General features: G+C 46.5%; 1 protein-coding gene across 1 annotated transcript in view; it reads left to right on the top strand.

The window, feature by feature from the left end:
• SIAH3 (siah E3 ubiquitin protein ligase family member 3) overlaps nt 1-16,468 on the top strand; it is a gene marked incomplete at its 3' end in the record, with an annotated part of 80,291 nt that overhangs the window by 54,248 nt on the left and 9,575 nt on the right. The window lies entirely within an intron of this gene.

Raw genomic sequence — 16,468 nt, 5'->3', positions numbered from 1 at the left:
ATTCAGCCACAATCCCCACTGGTTCCCACAGACAGAAGTTAGAGGACTTCTCTTCCCAGCACTGAAGCCCTGCACTAGGGAACTGTGTGTGGGGCTAGGACCCCTCTCTCCTCAAGAGGACGACTGCAGTTGAGATATCCTTTCCATTTACTCTCTGCCACACAGTGGGTGTGGAACCCTCCTCCTCCCCCCATTCCACATCTCCACCCTTCCTACTAGTCTCTACATGGCTTCTTCTGCATATCCTTAGTTATGGGATTTCTGTTCAACTAGTGTTTAGTTGGTTCTCAATGATGGTTGTTCTGTAATTTATTTGTAATTTTGATGTGCTCATGGGAGTAGGTAAGCACATCATTTACCTATTCCTCCTTTATGTATATTCTTTTGAGAAATACCTATTTAAATATTTTACCTTTTTTAAAAAAGATTTTTTTATTGATTTTTAGAGAGAGAGGAAGAGAGAGGGAGAGAGAGAAGAAACATCGAGATCAGCTGCCTCCTGCATGCCCCCTACCAGGCATGGAGCCCACAACCCAGGCATGTGACCGTACTTATAGGGAATAAAACCTGAACCTTTTGGTGTACGGGATGATGCTCCAACCAACTGGGGCACCTGGCCAGGGCTATGTAATTCTTTTTTATCTATTTATGTGATGAATTATATTAAGAGCTTTATAAATATTAAATCATCCTTGCATTCCTGATATGGTCACTTCCAAGCCAAAGGATTATCATTCTTTCAATATGCTGCTGCTGTATTTTATTTGCTACTATTTTATGTGGAATTTTACATTGGTATTCATAAGTGATATTAGTCTATAGTTTTCTTTCTGTGTTATCTTTATTATATTTTATTATTATTATTATAATGGCTTTCTAAAAATAAGACCTCCTTTTGATCTTCTTAACAATTTAAGTAGGGTGTGGATCACCTGTTTGTAAAGATCTGGTAACAGTTGTGGTAAAGAATTTCTCTGTGAAACTGGTGGTTGCATCTTGGGAGGGTTGTGGGAAAAGAACAACAGTTTTCTCTATTATTTTCTAGCAATTGATATGTTTAAATTTTTTATCTCTTCTGAGATTACTTTTGTTAATTCATCTATTCTAGAAAAAGTAGACATATATTTGCATAGGCTGAAACAAAATAGTTTCGTCATTTCTACAAATTTCCTCCCTCTGAGCTGTCCTTTAATAATTACTCAAGTTGTTTCTTCAGGTAAAGGAGACCTCTTTGCATGTCCCACTTTTGCACATTAGCCTCAGTGGAATGATTTAAATGTGAAACAAGTTAGATCCTGCACACTAAACCCAGATTCCCCATTCAGGACACTTGGCACAGGTTCCACCGAGTCACTAGCTCATTTCTTGTGCTTCTTGTCTTGCTCACTTAGGGTGATTTCCTGAACAGACATGGGTAAGTAGCTTAGTCCTAAATTGGAAATCAGAATAAGGTCTGTAGTTAGTTAAGAGTATTGCACCAATTTTATTTTCCTGGTTTAATAATTGTATGATGGTTGAACAGGTTGTTAACATGAGATGAAGCTGTATTAACAATACATGCATTGTTTTTTTCAACTTTTCTCTAAATCTAAAATTAGTTCAAAATAAAAATATAATTTTAAAAATACCTAGTATGTTACACAAAACTTGAATGTACAACTTTACAGCTAACAATAGAATATTTGCAATGTAAAAGGAGCCTTTGCTTTTTAGAAATAGATTGTTTTAATTAAATGTACTTGCAGCAATATTAATAGTAATAATGAACTCACTTAAGTAAAATATAAAGTTGTTCTATTAATAAATGTAGTATATAAACCATTCTATTTGTAAAAATTCCCACCATAATTTATGTTTTCAGTATACAACTATATGTATCTCTACAAAGGAGTTGTATGTGATTGGCTTTAAATATGCATTTTGTAACTGCTACTAGTTCTATATCCCTCTTCACATCCCACTCCGTCTACCTGGCAATTTTTTTGGTAAGAAATTTGTTTATGTCAACCTCTTCTCCATCCCCTTAAATTGGTTTAATGGACCACTAAAGCCTTCATGACAAGACCCAAGCTTTCTTGCAGGACATCCATAGCTAGTTACCTTTTCCTTGCCATTTCTCATCATTCCCACCTACCTGACCACCTTGACCTCCCAGGATTGCTGAACTATTTGTAGTCTTGAACCCTTTGCACAGGTTTTTGCTATTTGTCTACCTGAATGTCCTTTCCCTCTTTCCACAACCTACTCTTTGACAAGATAATCCCCATTTGTCTCCCAAGGCTGAGCTCAGCTATCCCCTCCTCCATAAACTTTTCCTGGCCAGATTTCTCTCCTTGTCTCTCCTCCGCTCCCACAGCACCTTAAGCTTATTTTTGCCATAGCTCTGACTACACCTGTACTGTAGTTCTCTGTTTCCAGCCTCTTCTCCACCAGACTGTGCTCTCTTTAAGGGGAAGACACTAGGTCTTATTATTTTATCATCAAGTTCTATCACAGTTTCTGGCACATGGGAGATGGTTGATAAAGTTAGATGAAAAAATGAAAGAATAAAACTAAATCCATACACTCCAGCTTCAGGCATACTAACAGAGCACTACCTGATCACCCGCTGCATACCCACCAGTGACCTGAATAAGGTGGAGTTATAAAAAGTGCAGCCCTCACTTCCAAACTGTGTAGAAGATTAAATCACTCCTGCCCACACCCTACTAAGCTGGCATGATGGTCCATGGCTGCTTGAATCCAGAACTCTTGTTCAACCTTCTTTAGCTTGCCAAGTGCATATGAGCCTGGCATGGCAATATACCGAGTGCAGATCTGGAACTAGCTGGGCGCTTTCATGAGGCTCACCACGGCCTCATGTTACAAAATATTGCATTCTCCCGGAGCATTTCCACTGCCTGCCACACAACATGAACTGTGGCTCCTGGTGACAGAAAATGTGTCTCCCCCATAATCTAGTGCTTGAATGCCTTTGCTGAGAATTAGCTTAATCCAGAAGCTTTTCCCACTCTCCTTTCTGCCCTGGGACCATGCTCCAAGATCCAAGATAAGCATTCACTCAATAGTTCTTCCCTGCTTCACCCCACCTCACTCTATACCTTGCCACCCTGTCATCAGGTCAGGGCTCACTGGCTGAAAAAAAACACCCCAAAACTGGACTCCTGTTAACCTACCACTGTATTGAATTTTCTTCCTCTTTGTACTAATTTCTAGTTGATTCTCTTAGGTAATATCTCAGTCTCTTTGAAAAGCATTTCCCCTCCTGCTACTTGCCTCTTCCAGAGTCAGCCTGGACAGGCAGAATATGCATCAAACAGCCTTGCTGCCAATGTCTTCATCCATCAGCCTAGAGGAATACGGAAAATGTGAATCAGCAAATGCTATTGACCTTACCTATATTCAAAATTACATGAGACACTTTTTAAAATGCTAGTGATGGTTCAGGGTAATAGTTCTTGACTGGAGAGATAGAATAAAAATGAATAATATTATATGTTATTTACTATCTGTCGAGCCCCTGTGGGAAAGGCTCTGTACACACATACTTCCACTGTAATCTTTAGCCACTCCAATTAAAAGCCATATCATACCCAGTGGAGCTTATGTATCATCTACACTAATAAAAGAGAAAAATGGTAATTGGCGTACGGCGATACCCTTTTCATTGGCTAATCAGGGCTATATGCAAATTAACTGCCAACTAAGATTGGCAGTTAACTGCTGACAAGATGGCAGCTAATTTGCATATGTAGGCACAATGCAGGGAGGCGAAAGGGAAAGCAGGAAGAAGCCCCCTGCCACTGATGGTGATCAGAAACCCAGGGGGGAGCTAAGAGCTGGGGGGCAGGGCAAAGGCGGCCCTGAGGCCGCCTTTGCCCTGCCCCCCAGCCATGATAGGAGAATAAGGTGCCTTTTCCGCCCTGGCCAGTGATAGCAGGAAGTAGGGGTGGAGCCAGCGATGGGAGCTGGGCAAGGTTGAAGCTGGCAGTCCCAGGAGCTAGGGGTCCCTTGCCTGGGCCTAAAGCGGAGCCCACGATCGCGGGGCCGCTGCAGCTGCGGGTCCCCGCTGCCCGGGCCGTACGCCTAGGCCAGAGGTGTTAGGCCTGGGCAGGGGCAGAGCCTACAACCGCGGGGAGCTGGGGGTCCCCTGCCCAGGCCTGATGCCTGGGCCAGAGGCCTCAGGCCTGGGTGGGGGGCAGAGCCGGGGATTGGGGGGATATGATGGTCCCCTTGCCCAGGCCTGAAGCCTGGGTCAGAGGCGTCAGGCTTGGGGGGGGGGGGGGGTGGTGGAGCAAGCGATCAGAGGGAGATGGGGGTCGCCTGCCCAGGCCTGATTCCTGGGCCAGAGGCCTCAGGCCTGGGCGGGAGCCAGAGCCAGTGATCGGGGGGAGATGGGAGTCCCCTGTCCAAGCCTGACACCTCTGGCAGAGGCGTCAGGCCTGGGCAAGGGGCTGATCCTGCGATTGGAGGGTGATGGGGGTCAACGCCTGAGGGCTCCCAGTATGTGAGAGGGGGCAGGCTGGGCTGAGGGACACTCCCCCCCCACACACACACACACCCAGTGCACGAATTTCGTGCACCGGGCCCCTAGTGGTCATATATCCAGGATACCGAACCAATCAAAAGTGTTGTGAGGTCTCTTCCCACCCCACCCCAGTCTTGCTTTTGAAGCAGTCGGTAATCTGGTTACACTATTCCTACCCAGCCTTATTTCTCATTATTCTGCCGGGGCTTCACCAGTCCATGAAAAGACTAGTTCCTTGCCATGCTCAAGCTGCTCCCTATCCTCCAGGAGTGCTCTCCTCTCCCTCCACTACCCTGCTCTCATTCATGGTTTCTGGCCCATTTCAAGGGTCACCCCCCCCCCCCAGGGAAAAGCCTTTTCCTACAACTCAAGCCATTTGATATTGAAAGGAAGGCAGCTTGCTTCACTCCATGCACTCTTTTATTTCATAAACACAAGGCTTCACATATGGCAGGTGCTGGTGAGCTTCCTGGTGGACAAAATAGCAATGCCAATGGTCAATAGGTCACAGTGTCCAGCATAGTCTAGTTGCCCTATGGGCATATGCTGATTGGCAAGGATGGGCAGGGAATGAGCCTACAATCAAAAGTGAATACTGGAAGAATCTGCCTTTCTTATGAGATAGCTATGGAAGTGAGGTCCCATCCCCCTCCTTGCATGGACAGAGCGCCAGGAGAGGTCACCGACAAAGACAATGTTCTATCTCATTACCAATTCAGTCCTTGTGGAAACCCTTGCCAGGACCCTTAATTTCTTGTGTTAAAACAACAAATGAGGTGACCCCAGTACAATCTCTAATAGGTAGCATGGGTCAACAATTATTCATTTATACTAGTGCTTTTTGCATGACGGGCTGAGATGAAAATTTGTCCTCTTCCTGGCAAGAGCTATAAATTAGTTTTATGCAACTGTTAAACCCAGAGGCAAAGAAAGAAGGGGGAGGAGGGAAGGGATTGGAAGTGGGGGAGGATCAGCAAATAAGGCCTGACTGCTTCCAGCCACAAAGCTACTTCTTGTACCACATGCATCAGGAGGAGGGTGCAACAGAGGGCAATGAAACTGGGCCACAAAAGAAATTGAGGTAGAGACTCCGAGATGAGACAGTGAACTCTTTGAGGATCTGAACTGAATCTTATTTTTCTTTCCATCCCCACTATCTGGCAGGTTTGCCAAATACATTTACTAATAAATTATTGGATACATAACAACAATAGTGTCTCTCTTAGCCAGATCTGAATGAAACCAATTATGCCACATCCATGTAAGTTCTCCAAGACTAAAGGAGCCAATAAAAACAGTGATGTTAACCTACACTTTTTCACTTGTATTGTTTGTAAGGTACTAAGTGGAAAAAACAGCTTATAAGCTATATATATGTGTATATATATATATATATATATATATATATATATATATATATCATATTTAGGTATTTATGGTCAAAAGGCACTGAAGAACACACACACCAAAATGTTAATAGTGCTACTGTCAGAATAGTGGCATTCTTCATTTTCTTTATATTATGCAGAATTTTCTAAAAATTTAGCAATGAGAATACATTTTCTTCTAATCAGAAAAAAATGTTTTTAAAACTTTTTACATCATCAGCTCATAGTTATCTGTGCTAGAAAAAGAGAACAGTGGTGTAACAGTGGTGTAGATCATCTAGAATTTGGGGAAAATCACCCGTGCCTGACTTTGGAATATGCTACATACATTTTCCCCCAGAAGACTTATCTTCCTAATTATGCTTTGCTCTATACTTAGTATTAGGATTAGTTCTAAGTCCCTGAGCTCCCTTGCCAGCTAATGAGCTGAATTGGATAGCAGGGAAAAGTCAGTTTGGAATGAAATGAAGTATGAGCTGCAGATAATCCACAGGCAGATCATTGAGCTCCGGCTGCACACACAGGGGAGGCAGGCAGCTCTGGTGGCTCAGTTCCTGTGTTCTAAAGCCAGGCTCCTAAGGATCAAAGCATAGCACCACCGCTGCTAACCCTGCGGCCTTGGAAAAGACCCCCATCCCTTCTGCACCCTAGTTTCCCTGCGTGCAAACTGCTAGTGGTAATAGTGCCCACCTCCTGGAGCCCAGAGGAGGATTCCATGAGATGGTGCATGTAATGTGCTTGTCAGAGGCCCTCAGCAGGTGTCAGTCAGGACTATTATGTGTATGCCCTTCCATGATTTGTGTTCACATAATACTTTCTTCCAGACTGAAACACATTTTGACCTCTTCCATGTATCCCCTAGGTCACAGTGGTCGGCAAACTCATTAGTCAACAGAGCCAAATATCAACAGTACAACGATTGAAATTTCTTTTGAGAGCCAAATTTTTTAAACTTAAACTATATAGGTAGGTACATTGTTATTAACTTAATTAGGGTACTCGTAAGGCTTAGGAAGAGCCACACTCAAGGGGCCAAAGAGCCGCATGTGGCTCGCGAGCCGCAGTTTGCCAACCACAGGTCTAGGAGAGGAGCAGGTACCATCAGTCTCATTTTACAGTCACAGAAACCAAGGCCTGGAAAAGTAAAATGAGTTGCCCTTAGTTTTGTAAGGCATGGAAGAACTGTGACCATATGTCAGTTCTTCATGAGTCTTCATTGCTGTATGTCCCACCCCCGCTCCCCACCACACACAGTGGGGTTCAACTATACCTCTGTTTCTTTTCTTAGCTCAGGCAATGTCAGTTTTAACCTGAGGCCTATACATAGAGACTTGTGAAGATTAGCAGGGGAGTTACTGTTAAGTGCTTGGCCAAGATCAAATTCAATGAAAACGCCAAGTTCCAGTCATGGGGAGAAATTGGAGAGACTGTTCATTCTGAGTCCTTGTCATGAGGCTGGTGCATTAACAGGGCTGGGATTGAGGACCTGCCATTTCTGTGTTTTTTTTTTTGTTTTTTTTTTTTTTTTTTTTTTTTATATTTTTTTTATTGATTTTTTACAGAGAGGAAGGGAGAGAGATAGAGAGTTAGAAACATCGATCAGCTGCCTCCTGCACAACCCCTACTGGGGATGTGCCCGCAACCCAGGTACATGCCCTTGACCGGAATCGAACCTGGGACCTTTCAGTCCGCAGGCGGACGCTCTATCCACTGAGCCAAACCGGTTTCGACGCCATTTCTGTGTTTTATGGAGGAAGGCTTCCTTCCAAAATACTCTGATAATAGATTCATGGAAGAAGTTTTGGCAGCTGTGGAATGGGGGAAGGTCTGAGGAGGAGGATAAAGTCCTTCCAAACTCCCCTTCCTTTACAGGTAATTTATACAAAAACCAGGCCCTTAAAGTGGGTTCTAGTTCCTTCGTCACCTCCTGTCTAAGGCACCTTCCTTCTCCTTCCTCTCCTCCTGTTGGGATTGACATTCAGAGAAGAAAAACTGAAAGGACGGGGAGTTTGTACTCAGGCCTCTGTAAGCCGCTGGACAGGATACCGCCCTGATCATTCTCCTGCCAATCCCTCCCAGACCCCTGAGAGCATTTTCTGTCCCTGCTGGAAACACCAATTCTGTGATGATCGGGACCATGTTTGCCTGGTTCACTATTTAAGCTCCAGCATCGCATATAGTAACTGCTCAATATGTATTTGTTGAATTAATGAGTGAGTGAATGAGTGAACAGCTTTACTATGTAACAGCAGAATGGTACAGAAATCAATAGATGCTACTGAAGAGGGTGATTTTTATTTGTTTATGTATTGTTACTACTTAAAACTAAGAGGAGGAAGCTACTTCTAAATTCTGACTTGAAAACCAAATTAAACTAAATAGTAAGAGATTACAGACACTAAGCCAAACTGGCTAGGCTTTAAGTAATAAAGCTTAGCTTTAAGTAATACATTCTCCACTTTCTAAACTAAATAGTAAGAGATTACAGAAAGTGGAGAATGTATTACTTAAAGCTAAGCTCTTGCCCTAGCCAGTTTTGCTCAGTGGTTGGAGCATCGGCCCTCTGAATGAAGGGTCCTGGCTTTAATTCTGGTCAAGGTCATGTACCTCAGTTTCAGGTTCGATTCTCACCCCTATTGGGACCCACGTGGGAGCCAACCAATCCATGTGTCTCTCTCACATCAATGTTTCTCTCTCTGCCTTTCCTCTTTCCTTCTACTCTCTCTAAAAATCAATGGAAAAATATTGGTGAGGATTAACAAAAATAAATAAATAAAAATAAAGCTAAGATTTCTCCTAAAAAAAAAAAAGAATTTAAATACTGTGTAGGGATGGGGGAGGAAGATAAACCAAATTCCCATTCTGTACTTAAAATTCCCTCAGAGCCATGCTTCCCCCACCCCTCCTGTGAGGTTGGTCTGTGTTCAAAGCTCTGCCTGGCCATGAGGACTCCATACAACTGACAAGTTCTTGCAGAATGGGGCAGCCCTCTGTTATGAAAAGACTTTGAAATCCACAAGGATAGAGGCTATAAAAGAATCAGAGAGGCAAGAGAGATGTCTGAGGTCATTAAGAATCATATATCTGATTCCAAAAGGGATCCGTAGGAGGAGGAAAGTGGGCGGGGAATATCTGTTGAGCCCTTGATCCTAAAAATGTGATCTGTGACCCAGCAGCTTGGGCATCTGGGGAGCTGGTTAGGGATGCAGAGTCGCAGCCCCAGCCTAGTTGACTCAGCCTGCCTTTCACAAGATGCCTGGGTAATGCGTGTGCACACGGCCGTGTCTGAGGCTCGCAGGCCCAGCCTTCTCTCAGTGGAGAAGAGTAAAAAGAGTTTTTCTGCTTGTGAAATTCCAGGTCGCTATGGGAGAGAGACTTATGCAAGTGCAGGGCATAAAATCCGGCGCTTTAGATTAGTTGAAACTTTACATGTGTCTTCTCTCCTACGACACCCCTAGAGCACAGGGAACAGCAGGGAGAGGAAGCAAGGCCAGCCCCTGCGGCCATCCCAGAAGTGACCCAAGCTGCAGGCATTGTGTGGGCTCAACCACCCTGGCCTGCAGATGGCTGAGCCTGGGACGCCAATCTCCTTCCCCTTGGGCCAGTTTGAGATGCTTGTAGAAAGTGAGCATCCTCCAATGGGGAACATGTGAACACAACAGGGCCAAGTGGAATCGTAGCCATGGTGAATTCTGGAAAGAAATACAATTATTGACACAGTTTCAATTGCCTTGAAGTACATTGAGCTCATTATCGTAGCACACACTAATAAACGTGTTCCTTAGAGACACACAGTGGCTGTAATAACTTAAAGATGAATATTGGATGAATGAGTTATTAGGGACTGGCCAGACTGCTAACCTCCCAAGCCTAAGGGGTATCAATTCTCCTGCCTTTCTATATCTCCCCTGTACCGCTCCAAAGCCTAAGATTTTTATTAAACATGTACCCAGTGACTGGGAAAGCTTTAGAGTCAATAAAACACCTGCCCACCTCACTTATGGGGATTTACTGAGAGCTGTCAGTAGCTTTTCACGGTGGGGCTGTGGAGAAAGAATGAGCCATTTATTCAGCCAGACCCTCACCAAAGTCAGGGGTTAGCCTCCTCTAACCCCTTCGCATGCTGTAGTACTAGTGTCAGTCCTCAGCCCCTAATCTATCTCAGGGGAGCCTTCTGCCTCTAGCACTCAAGGGCTAGGCCTGCACCTTCCAGGCATGGCTGTGGATACCTTCACTGCCTTTCATCTGGTTTTCAGGCCCGGAGTCTCCCGGGAGTGTCAGCCACAACCCCTTCTCAGCCCACGTGATTCCCTCTCCCTGGATACCCAGGACCTGTCCCTGTTGTGATTCTCATTCCCAGCCTCCAATGCCCTTAGTTATTGGTATCACAGCAACTAGATCACTGGATGGTCAAACAAGCACATGTGAAAATGAAAGCAAAGGCTTTCTAGTGTTCGTAAGTCTCATACAATATGCCCATTTAATAGTGATCTGGAGGCAATGGCCACACAACGCCCACTTTCTCTTTCTTTCTTTCTTCCTTTCTTCCTTTCTTTCTTTTTCTTTCTTTTTTTTTTTTTGTGTGTGTGTATAGCAGTGATGGCGAACCTTTTGAGCTCAGCGTGTCAGCATTTTGAAAAACCCTAACTTAACTCTGGTGCCATGTCACGTATAGAAATTTTTGATATTTGCAACCATAGTAAAACAAAGATTTATATTTTTGATATTAATTTTATATATTTAAATGCCATTTAACAAAGAAAAATCAACCAAAAAAATGAGTTCACGTGTCACCTCTGACACACGTGTCATAGGTTCGCCATCACTGGTGTATAGCATGCAGTAAAGAACACAGATCTTTATTTATTTTTTTAAAAAAATATACTTTATTGATTTTTTACAGAGAGGAAGGGAGAGGAGTAGAGAGTTAGAAACATCAATGAGAGAGAAACATCGATCAGCTGCCTTCTGCACACCCCCCACTGGGGATGTGTCCGCAACTAAGGTACATGCCCTTGACCAGAATTGAACCTGGGACCCCTCAGTCTGCAGGCTGATGCTCTATGCACTGAGCCAAACTGGTCAGGGCAAGAGCACAGATCGTTAATGTATTGTTACATGGATACACCTATCTGTCTTTATGTATATACATATCTATATCTATATATATAGGTATATCCATGTAGCCACCAGCTAAATCAAGAGTCAAAATATTTCTGGCCCCCCAGAGATCCATCCTGTCCCTTCCCAGTCAATATGCCCCACACAAAGATGACCACTATGCAAACCTCCTCATCATTGCATGTTTTTGAATTTCATAAAAATAGAATTATTAAGTATGTATTCTTCTGTGTCTAGCTTTTCTTATTCAACATGTTTTTGAAAGGTATCCATGTTGCTGGATGCAGTAGCAGTTCATTCTCTTGTTATAGGTGTATAGCATTTCATTGTGTGACTATACCACAAAGTATCCATCTAAAGAATATTTAGGTGTTTTTCCCATTTTTGGTTATTATTATTTTGGTTAATCCTTCTATAAATATTCATGTATGTGTGCTCTTTTATTTCAAAATGTTTATTTTATCAGGGGTTGAATGTAACTACAAAGAGCCTGAGATTTCATTCTATTTGCAAGCTCACCCCAATTTCATGGATGATAATGGATGACATGGGACACCGAGTCAAAGATGAAGGGCAGTTTGTTACCTACAGCAATCGCAGTAGCCAGAGGATTTGCATTTTTGCACTCATTCCTTGGGACCCAATTCACACAGGGTATTAAAGATAGGGCTAGATGATGCCTGCACACACAATAGGTTGCATTACAGCAGGTCCATGGTTCCAGCAGTCAGACACTGTGAGAAAACCACTAGGTCAGAGTTGGGGGGAGGAGGAATGGTAATAGTCACATCAACATTCCAGGGGGATGTATAATTTACTCAGGTCCTCTAAGATAGAAAAGCTTAAGTCCCAGAGGAATTTATTCATTCATTCCATATAAAAGATTTATTGAGCTTTTAATGAAACCAGATAGCATTCTAAAGACACAGCAGTGAACATAGCCAAGTTCCTATTCCCAAGAAACTTACCTTGCAGTAGGGAAGATAGTACAAAGAATTATTTATTTATATATATACATATAAATATATATAAATATATATATTATATTATATATTATATAGTATATAGTATATACTATATACTATATAGTATATAGTATATAGTATATACTATGTACTATATATTATTATATACTAGCGGCCCGGTGCACAAAAATTGGTGCACTCGCGGGGGAGGGGGGTCCCTCAGCTGGCCTGTGCCCTCTCACAGTCTGGGACCCCTCGGGAGATAACAACCTGCTGGCTTAGGCCTGCTCCCGGGTGGCAGAGGGCAGGCCTAATCCCTAGGTGCAGCCCCTGGTCGGGCTCAGAGCAGGGCTGATTGGGGAATTGGGGCGCCATCCCCTGTCATGCACAGAGCAGGGCAGATCAGGAGGTTGTGATGCCACCCTCAGTCATGCTCAGGGTAGGGCCGATTCGGGGGTTGGGGCACCGCCCCTTGTCACACTCAAGTCAGGGTTGATGGGGAGGTTATGGTGCCACCCCCTGTCACACACAGAGCAGGGCCAATCAGGGGGTTGGGGCGCTGCCCCCTGTCACTCACAGAGCAGGGCCCATCAGGGGGGTTGGGGCTCCGTACCCTGTCACACACAGAGCAGGGTCGATCAGGGGTTGGGGAGCTCCCCCCTGTCACGCACAGAGCAGGGCCAATAGGAAAGTTGGGGCACTGCCCCCTGTCACACACAGAGCAAGGCGGATCAGGGGGCCGGGGCTCTGCACCCTGTCACACTCAGGGCAGGGCCGATGGGGAGGTTATGGCTCTACCCCGTCACACACAGAGCAGGGCACGTGGGGGTGGTGGGTTGGGGTGCCGCACCCTGTCACACACAGAGCCGCAGGGCGATCAGGGGGTTGGGGAGCTCCCCCCTATCAGGCACAGAGCAGGGCTGATCAGGGAGTTGGGGCGCTTTCCCCTGTCACGAACAGAGCAGGGCAGATAGGGAGATTGTGGCCCTGCCCCTTGTCACACACAGAGCTGCAGGGCGATCAGGGGGTTTAGGCGCTGCCCCCTGTCAAGCTGATCCCATTGCCGGGATGCCTCTCGGCTCCGCTGATCCCGGTGCTGAGAGGCATATTGCCCTTTTACTATATAGGATAGAGGCCTGGTGAATGGGTGGGGGCCGGCTGGTTTGCCCTGAAGGGTGTCCTGGATCAGGGTGGGGGTCCCCACTGGGGTGCCTGGCCAGCCTGGATGAGGGGATGATGGCTGTTTGCAGCTGGTCACACACCCTTCAGGGTGGGGGTCCCCACTGGGGTGCCTGGCCAGTCTGGGTGAGTGGCTGAGGGCTGTTTTCAGGCTGGCAGGTGACTGAAGCTCCCAACTGCTTCTTTTTTTCTTTTTTTCTTTTTTTCATTCTGGGCCAGCTTTAGCTCTGATGCTTGGCTCCAGCTCTTAGGCCTCCGCTGCTGAAAGCAGGTATCTGGTTTGTTTGGGTTCTATAATCGAAACACTGTTTCAACTCCAGCTCTGAGATCCCGGCTGGCTGAAAGCAGGTTTCTGGGGTTTTGTTTGGCTTCTATATTTGTAACAATGTTTCAAACTGCAAGCTCAGAGGCTGGCATTGGCAGGCGGGGAATGTTGGAGTCCTCTGTCACTGAAGCAAGCAAGCCTCATGTTCACTTCAAGCTGCCTGGCTGCAGGCCGCCATCTTGGCTGGCAGTTAATTTGCATATCGCCCTGATTAGCCAATGGGAGGGTAGCGGATGTATGGCTAATTACCATGTTTCTCTTTTATTAGATAGGATATGTACAATAAGTCACCATGGGTCCTAAGAAGATTAGTGATAACAGCAAACTGAAAAGAAAAGTTGTGAGAATGATGATAGAGTTTAGTAACAAAATAATTGCAAAGTATGATAGAGGTGTTCACATGTCTGATATAGATACCGAGTATGGCATGGCAAAATTGACAATTAGCACAATTTTAAAACATAAAGAGGCCATCAAGAGTGCTGATGCTGCTAAGAGTGTGAAAGTGCTCTCACAAAATAATGATCACAGACAATTGAGAAAGGTTAAAATAGGGAATCATTTGAGGCTCTGGAGCAGATTAATTCAATTTACATTATTTCTAACGGGAAAAACTTATTTGGTTTTTTTAACAAATTACTTCTCAAGCAGCCATCTGGAATGAACTAAATTAGAGAACAGAGGTTCTACTGGTATAGGAAAAGCATCCTATCTAATAAAAGAGAAACATGGTAATTGGTGTACGACTGCTACCCTTCCCATTGGCTAATCAGGGCGATATGCAAATTAACTGCCAGCCAAGATGGCGGCCGGAAGCCAGGCAGCTTGAAGTGAACATGAGGCTTGCTTGCTTCAGTGATAGAGGACTCCAACGTTCCCCACCTGCCTTGCCGGCCTCTGAGCCTGCAGTTTCAAACATAGTTACAAATATAGAAGCTAAACATAAACCCCAGAAACCAGCTTTCAGCAAGCTGGGATCTCAGAGCTGGAGTTGATACAGAGTTCGATTATAGTTCCTAAACAAACCAGATACCTACTTTCAGCAGCTGAGGCCCAAGAGCTGGAGCCAAGCCTCAGAGCTAAAGCTGGCCCAGAATAAAAAAAGAAAAAAAAAGAAAAAGGAGCGGTTGGAAATTCAGTACCAGCCTGAAAACAGCCCTCAGCCACTCACCCAGACTGGCCAGGCACCCCAGTGGGGACCCCAACCCTGAAGGGTGTGTGACCAGCTGCAAACAGCCATCATCGCCTCATCCAGGCTGGCCAGGCACCCCAGTGGAGACCTCCACCCTGATCCAGGACACCCTTCAGGGCAAACCAGCCAGCCCCACCCATGCACCAGGCCTCTATCCTATATAGTAAAAGGGTAATATGCCTCCCAGCACCGGGATCAGCGGAGCCGAGAGGCATCCCAGCAATGGGATCAGCGTGACAGGGGGCAGCGCCTAAACCCCCTGATCGCCCTGCGGCTCTGTGTGTGACAGGGGGTGGGGCCACAACCTCCCTATATGCCCTGCTCTGTTCGTGACAGGGGAAGGCACCCCAACCCCCTGATCGCCCTGCGGCTATGTGTGTGGCAGGGTGTGGCGCCCCAACTCCATCCCCACCCCAGCCCGGGCCCTGCTCTGTGTGTGATGGGGTAGAGCCATAACCTCCCCATCGGCCCTGCCCTGAGTGTGACAGTGGCGGTGCCCCAACCTCCTGATTGGCCCTGCTCTGTGAGTGACAGGGGGGAGCTCCCCAACCCCCTGATCAACCCTGCTCTGTGCGTGACAGGGGACAGGGCCCCAACCTCCTGATTGGCCCTGCTCTGTGAGTAACAGGGGGCAGCGCCCCAACCCCCTGATTGTCCCTGCTCTGTGCGTGACACGGGGTGGCACCACAACCTCCCCATCGACCCTGCCTTGAGTGTGATGGGGGCGGTGCCCCAACCCCCCAATCGGCCCTACCCTGAGCATGACTGAGGGTGGCATCGCAACCTCCCAATCCGCCCTGCTCTATGCATGACAGGGGGCGGCGCCCCAACTCCCCAATCAGCCCTGCTCTGAGCCCGACCAGGGGCTGCACCTAGGGATTAGGCCTGCCCTCTGCCACCTGGGAGCAGGCCTAAGCCAGCAGGTTGTTATCTCCCGAGGGGTCCCAGACTGTGAGAGGGCACAGGCCGGGCTGAGGCACCCCCCCTGCCCCCTGAGTGCACCAATTTTTGTGTACTGGGCCTCTAGTCTATATATATAAAAGCCTATGTGACTGTTACAACCGAACAACCAGAACAACTGCTTGATTAGTCACTATGACATGAACTGACCACCAGGGGGCAGATGCTCAATGCAGGAGCTGCCCCTGGTGGTCAGTGCACTCCCACAGACAACCTCTCCTGACTGGCCAACATCCTGTGGTCCCTCCCCCTGGCCTGCAGGCCCTGATTGCCTAATCATGGCCATGCCCCGGGCTGGGATGGGGAACTGGGGGTGGGTGGTAGCAGACGCAGCCCCTATCCCAGGGAGCTGAGGACCAGCTCCCTCCTTGGGGCCGGCAGCCAACCTCCCACAATCCCTTCCCCCAGCCCCTGATTGGCAGGGCCCAATCGACCCGCCGCCTGCCTGTCACGGTAGCAGCATAGTGGCGAGGGAAGGAGCGGGGGAACTACTCACTGGTGGGGTGCCGACAGTGGCATTGGCATCTGGTGCCCGTTCCTTCCTCGCCCAGCTTGGTGACCATTTCCTCCTCTCCCGACCCCACTGTGGCCTTCGGACCCTGATCAGCCCGGCCCCTATCGGCCCTGATAGCCAGCCAGGCCTAGGTACCACACCTGTGCACAAATTTTGTGCACCGGGCCTCTAGTAGTATATATAGGGTTCAGTACTATCTGGTTTCAGGCATCCATTGGGGTTCTTGGAACATATCTCTGGTAGATAAAGAGGGACTAACTTTAGTACTGATAGATGCTATGGAGTGAAACAAAACA

This window comes from Myotis nattereri, assembly GCF_964212035.1.
Source record: "Myotis nattereri genome assembly, chromosome: 2".
NCBI classification, from domain to species: domain Eukaryota; kingdom Metazoa; phylum Chordata; class Mammalia; order Chiroptera; family Vespertilionidae; genus Myotis; species Myotis nattereri.
The sequence above is the reverse complement of the archived record's forward strand: the minus strand, read 5'-3'. Positions and strand labels throughout refer to the sequence as shown.